Raw genomic sequence first — 7,115 nt, 5'->3', positions numbered from 1 at the left:
TAAGTGCATGGTTGTTACTAGAAAATCTTGCGATATATTGGAGCATGTTGATATGGTATATATATGCATGTTATAAAATCTTGATATTTTATTATCAATTCAAATGCTTATAAACTGCATAATACTTATGCTAGAGATAAGCAGTAGTTGCGTATAACTTTAATATAGGGGACCCGAAGGTGAAATTTTTTCTAAACCGGGAGTCGATGTTCCCGAGTATAATATATATATATATATTTATATATATATATATATAGTTTTCTATAACTATTAATCGAATAAAGTATATTCGATAGTTTTGAATAATAATCTAACTTATTTTCGATTATTCAAATAAAGATCGTACTTTCGTATAAGCACATCTTTGGTTATTTATTATTCATTTCAAGTATGAATTTTAAAACTTCTACTTCAATTATTTTATAGAGATTATCCTTTATGGGAATATTACTTAAATAGTAATGTTCAGATATTTTCTAATATATCGGGACTGATTTATTTTATTAAATCAGCATTACTCCAAACATTCTTAAAAATGTTATCGAGTCTTCAAAATGATTTTAAAAGTTAGAGCGGATCCCAAAACTCGTTTTCAAATTTATGATCTTCCTTTCGAAGGGGATTTAAATACTCGCTTAAAAATCTGAGGGATCCGGCTCTGTGGTGTATTTTATATTCGCAACGAGGTTGCTGTTTTGAGAAAACATTTTGATTACTTGCCCAACGTTCGGGAAGTAAGTCCATCTATTTGAGTCAGCATAAGCAACATGGGCTCAATGGGCGTCCATGAAAGTGTAAATGGCTCAGTGGGAGTCCATCAATGCGTAAGTGGCTGAGTGGCAGTCCAACATCAGGTCCTAATGCGGCCAGGGTGATGACCAGTGGGGGATTCATCCATCTACAAGTAGAAAAGGTGACTTAATTGGTATCTTTGCCTGATCAGCAAGATATCGGGTTTATGCCAAAGTTTCTTCTCTCCAAAATTCTTGGGAATGCCAACTATGCTTATACTTCCATAGTAGAAGAGTGTATGAAATATATATATAGGTGTATATATAAATATATCGGGACTAATGTAGTATCTCGTAACTTCATTCTTTCAAATGATATTTCAAAGATTGAATCTATTCAAGTCTTATCTTGTAGTCTCATCTATGTGATGAACTTTTGAAATTGATTATACCTTGAACGGTAGTAGTTCAAGTAGTATTCGGAAAAGATATAAGTATATTGGAGTATCTCGTAGCTTCATCTTTTCAACTTATATCTGGTTAATGATTATCTTATGCATGACAAAGATTTTCAGAAAAATGTTGAGATAGGGTTAGATATATGAGATCACCTTGCAACGATATTTTTATACAGTTATAAACTGGAACTCTGTGTATATTATACATGGAAGAGGATTTCAAAGATTTTCAAAAGTATATATATATATACATATATACTGAATATTTTGCGACGTGGTCGCATTACGATATCAAACTGGGTTCATTTCTTCTTGACCAAGACTTTCATGAGTACTATGAGAATGCTCATATATTGTAAATTATTATACATATTATTTCGGTGGGCTTGTTGCTCACCCTTACTTTATTCTTTCATCACACAACAACAGATAGACAAGATGAACAGGACCAAGCTCCCAATTCGTGAGCGGATAGGAAACGTTCCGCAGTTTCGTGTAGGCGTTGATGCCGTTGTAGCTGAGGTAGGAACTACCAATAGGCTAGGCTTTCAACTTTTGATGTACCAGACTTATGTATATTTATGAATTGTAATAATGGAAAAGAATATGTAAATTTATTCAGAATCCCTTTTGAGGTGTAATGGCTTATAATTATGGAATAAAATGACTTGTGTTATTTTTGGATATTCATCTCTGAGACTATAACTTGTGGTGTGTGTGTATATTGTGGGGTCACAATACGCAGTAGTTGGTTGATTATTAAGATTAAGTATTATTAAGGGAAATGGAACTCGTGACAACCCAGATCCCCGACCCCGGATTTGGGGGTGTTACAATGGTCGTCTTGATCTTCTTCCAGATAAAATCCTTAGGCTTGATACTGTTTTAGGAAAAAGACTCCAGTCTGCTCCTTTGCATGTTTACAGACTTTAAGTGTTACAAGTACAGAATACAAATTTAGATAACAATACAACTAACTTAGGGTTGACCCCAAGCTTAACTGATTACTGAAAATAACTATTCATTAATCTTCCACTCAGATCATAGATGCTAATGACATTGTTAGCTCCAGTAATCTTTGACATCATCTATTATATATTACAGGATCGGATTGAAAATGAAATTATTTATTTTAGCTAAAAAAACTTTAGTTTACGATAGGAGTTTGTTATGAGGAAGGGTTCAAGGGTGCTAATTAAATTTGACTGCGTATAAGCAGTAAGGATATGTATTGTCTTGTCGGAAGGTTTCTTGTTAATGATCGTGGGTCCCGCGTTGGTTTTTTATTTGATATTAAATAGTTAAATAAGAATAATTAATTAGTTTAACAAAAATACTAAAGTAAGAATAATTAAGTAATTTCAGCAAGTACCGACTATCAAATTTTTAATATATCGTCTTTATATAATAGTATAGATAATATAAAAAAATAGATAGATAATCAACAGACAACATATATTAAAAAGAATTGTCCATAATATTTTTAGAGAAAGATTTGTTTTATTTTAAGAAAATAAAATGACAACATGTTTTACTTAAAAATGTATAGATTAAAAAGAATTATCTAAAATATTTGTATAGAAAAAGTTGTTTTAATTAGTGAAAATAAAAAAGGTAACGTGTTTTATTTATAAAGGTAATTAGTTAGATATTAAATTAGGGCAATTAAGTAAAAAATTTAAAATTTTTAAGAAAGGGCGATTATATAATTGAAGGAAGGACCGTAAAGTTTCGTATATAGATAGATAAATAATTCAATTTCAAAAATCAAATAATTTTTTATATTTTTTATAATTAAATTGTAAGATAATGATTACTTTAAGTATATTAATTTGTCTTTACATTAATAAAAAAATTATAAAAAAAATATTTTTACCGTGGACCCGTACAAAATATATCTGCGACAGCTACTGGTTAGAGATGTAGATGGTTTTGACTTTTGCATTGATTTAAAAACGTAAGGTTTTTACATTGTGTTAAACGAAAGATGAGATGAGATTGTTTTTGTCGAGGAATAAGGATGATGATGCTAAGTTGTTCTTGTAAAGGAGTTAAGAATTTATGAATGACTAAAATCAAAGAGTTTAACAAAGTCTTTAAGTAAAATAGTAACTAATTAAAATAAATAATTAAGTAGCTGAAAAATATAATTTATTAGTTATTAGTGGTTATAATATTATTATTCTATTTTATGAAATAAACTTGTCCGTGATATTTAGAGAAGTTGTTTTAATTGAAAGAAATAAAAAAAGGTAACGTGTTATAGTTGAAAACGATTTTTATTTCTTTTTCTATTATAATTCGATTATTAAGGCTAATAAAATTTTAAAGTAAAATAATGTTAATTCAGTAAATTCAGCTTGTACCAAAAAATTGGTATCGTACCAAAACTTTTAATATTTGATATTTTATATAATAGTAATATATAATAAATTTGTAAATTTTGTTTCAATAATTTTATTGGATTGATTTTGAAGATGACGATCGGAATTTGAACATTGTGTGTATAGTGTACCTAGCTTAATATTAAGTTGGATCTCAAACTTTCAGTTAAGAAGCCGGTATATTTGGACATTGTTTGGTTACTCTTTTGTTTTTGAATTAGATTAGCTTTTTTTTATAAAAGATTAGCTTATTGACATGGCAGCTTCTCTGCATTGTTCAAAAACATGTGCGCATGCCCTCGAAGGAATTGTTTTTTGTTAAAATAATTCTGAAGTGTAGACTGTGACATGAGAAATTGATTTATCGCTAAATAAATATTCACAAGTTCATCAAATAAATCTTATTCAAGTATAAATTTATAAAAACTTTAATGAAATATTATTTTTCTTGGATTTCAACTTTTATAAATATATAAATAGAATAAAAAATTTGATTTCCCATGATTAGAATTGGTTATGGAGATTCAATCATGTTCCTGAGATAGTACTCTTTTTGTATAGAAGAATAATTATGTTGATTACTTTTGATATCCCAAATTGATTTTTCATGTCCCAAATTGTCAGTGTTTTGATATTTTGGCCGTTAATTAAATTCAATATTTATTAAAAATGTATGAACTATTTTTACAATTTCAAAAAATATTAAAATGAATAGTTAAAAAAGTAATAATTATTAGTACACATGATTCTTGAAAATACAAATCGTAAATGTACTCAATAAATTATGAAGTATATATAAATGTAATTGATTTGAAGTATTGATATTTTAAAATAATGAAGTTGGTTTTTTTTAGAAAAACTTTAAATATTTATTTTGTATTGATATTTTTAAGTAGCTGAGTGGTATTTGATAGAAAACCATTTAAACATTTGCAAATAAGTTAAGTTGCACTGTTAATTGATTCCAATGCTTTTTTTTTTAACATTAATTGAGTCCAATACTTAGTTTTCGACTTTTAAGTTCAAATTATAAAGAAAAGACCGGAACTTCAATATGATCGGAAGTCTTGATTAAGAGGAAGGTACTACACATGTTTATCTTTAAAATTAAAGTTGCATTTTGTGATTCTTATTACTATGATTTATTTTAACTTTTTACTGTGTGTTATTTTGAAGGCGGGAAACACCAATTAATGTTACATTTCTTACATTTCTTTTATTTAGGATTTAGGAAGTTCGATGAAAATACAAAAAATTATAATTAATTTTTAAAAATTACTGGTTTCTAAACATAAAATTAATGTAATAATAAGTTAGTAAAACACAAAAAGTATAAAATAATGTAACAAAAATATAGACGATAACGATTCTAAGAAAAATGATTATGAAATATTAAAAATGAAGTAATAGTTCCCAGGTTACTCATTTAAAATAGTGTCTCGCTAGGACTTATATATATATAGGGTCGCACTCCAATTAGAACCGTGAGAACCGATAATTTATGTAATTAAAATTCGTGATTTTTTGAAAAGTAAAAATTTTGAATTTGATGAATTGGTAATTTTGTGCCAATCAAAAAATTTTAATTTTGTAAAATCACCAAATTTAAAAAGCCTATATAGATATATGTCCGTGTTACTGTGCACGTTTAGTAGGCATTAAAATGAAACGAAACGGGTTAAATATCAAAGTAATCACTGAATATATCACTTCCTTCACTAATCTTAACGGGATATCATTTTGATCACTAAAGTCATATAAATATCAAATAGATAACTCTAAAAATGCGATTATAAAGTAAATATTATCATATGTTATGTTACTATTTATTTTAAATTTTCTAGTTATTTTATCTTACTTAATTAAAAATAAATAGTAAATAAAAGTTTTAAAATCTAGATATATTATCTAAAATACTAGAGTTCATAACTTTTTATTTGATTATAGTAGCGTTGAAGAAATATGTGTAGAACTTAACAAAAGATAATATTTACTTTTTCGTCACATTTTTGGAGTTATTTATTTGATAATTATACGACTTTAGTGATTAAAGTGATACCCCGTTAAGATCAGTGAAAGAATTGATATATCACTTTTACTTCAGTGATCAATTTAATATTTAACCCAAAATGAAACAGAGAAGTGCAGAGTTTGCGCATATTAGAGTTGTTTGTACAAACTTCATAAAAACATTACAAATGAAAGCATAAGCGAAAGTCCGGAATAATGTAAGATGATAATACGAAGAATATTGTCTCGCGTGCATCATTTAAAGTTTAATCCAGACATCCAGAGAGTTTTTAAATCCGCAATGCGGGGCCTTGAAATAATACCTAAGTTTTAATCAAACAAAATAGAAAGCTAACATTCACGAAATTTGCATTTTTCCATATTCTTTGTTACATTGATAATATAACTTAGTTACATTGATTAATAAGGTTCAACTACTTTTAAAATGTAACCAACTCTCTAGCCCGTGCAATGCACGGGCATATTATAATTTGCACGAATATGTTATTTTAATTGTAATTGTTAATTGATAGTACATATAGCTCTTAAAAGGTCTGAACCCAGACTCCTAACTCCATATAGCTCCTGGTAGGACTTGTACGGGGCTCCTAAGTCCTCAGTCCGCTCCCGGACACTTCCAGTCCTAACTGACCTAGTCCCGCAAGAACAATCTTGAGGAATCCCAGCACGTGAGACACTGGCCCAAGCACATGACGGGGACAACTGTCACACATCAATCATGGGAATAATCAAGGCACGTGCCAGAGGATCCTCAGAACATTCCTCGACCAGTCCCGCGCTGACACGTGTAAAGTATCCACTCCAGACAGGTGTCATCCGCTCCCAGAACCAGGGCTATGATTTAAAGGTACAAACCCCAAAACCCTATCATTGGGCTATAAATAGCCCAAGAAGGTAAGGTTTTGAGGTTAATCACTCTCTCACACTCATATACACACACAGCCACCCTACATTCATATCTATCTTCATCTTCCCCCAAAAGCGAGTTCTTACTCTCACACCGGAGGTGCCGTGGGACCAAGCCCCTCTTCCGGTGTTGTTTTGTAGGAACCCCACCACAGCTACACCTCCACAGCGGCGAAGGATCCAGGGACGGCATCGATGGAGCGGCCTCGCCAGCAGGAGTTATCATTTGGCGCTACAAGCAGGGGCTCTCCATCCTTGGGTCTCGGTGCCCCTGGATTCACCTTCATCAGCAAGCTCTTGAAAGAGTCCATTTATTTAACTTGTAAGAACCCAAGCAACCAAACTCTTCCATAAGCATGAATGTCGCTTATTTAAACCACCTTTGTGTGTGCTCGTTATTTTAGGCCACGTTTGTGTGAGCCCTGTTTTGTTGATTTAAGCCACGTTTGTGTGTGCTATTGTTAGTTTGATCGTTTTAGAACCCCGATTTCGCTATAGTTTGAATATTGCATTTGTGTTCCACGACATTGTTGAGTAGTCCTAGAAGATTGTTTAAACTAGTCCCAGGAAGCTATTTGTTAGTGTTTGCTATTATTCTGAATAGT

The sequence above is a fragment of the Apium graveolens genome, chromosome 10, assembly GCF_009905375.1.
Source record: "Apium graveolens cultivar Ventura chromosome 10, ASM990537v1, whole genome shotgun sequence".
Lineage (NCBI taxonomy): Eukaryota > Viridiplantae > Streptophyta > Magnoliopsida > Apiales > Apiaceae > Apium > Apium graveolens.
Note: the sequence above shows the minus strand (reverse complement) of the source record.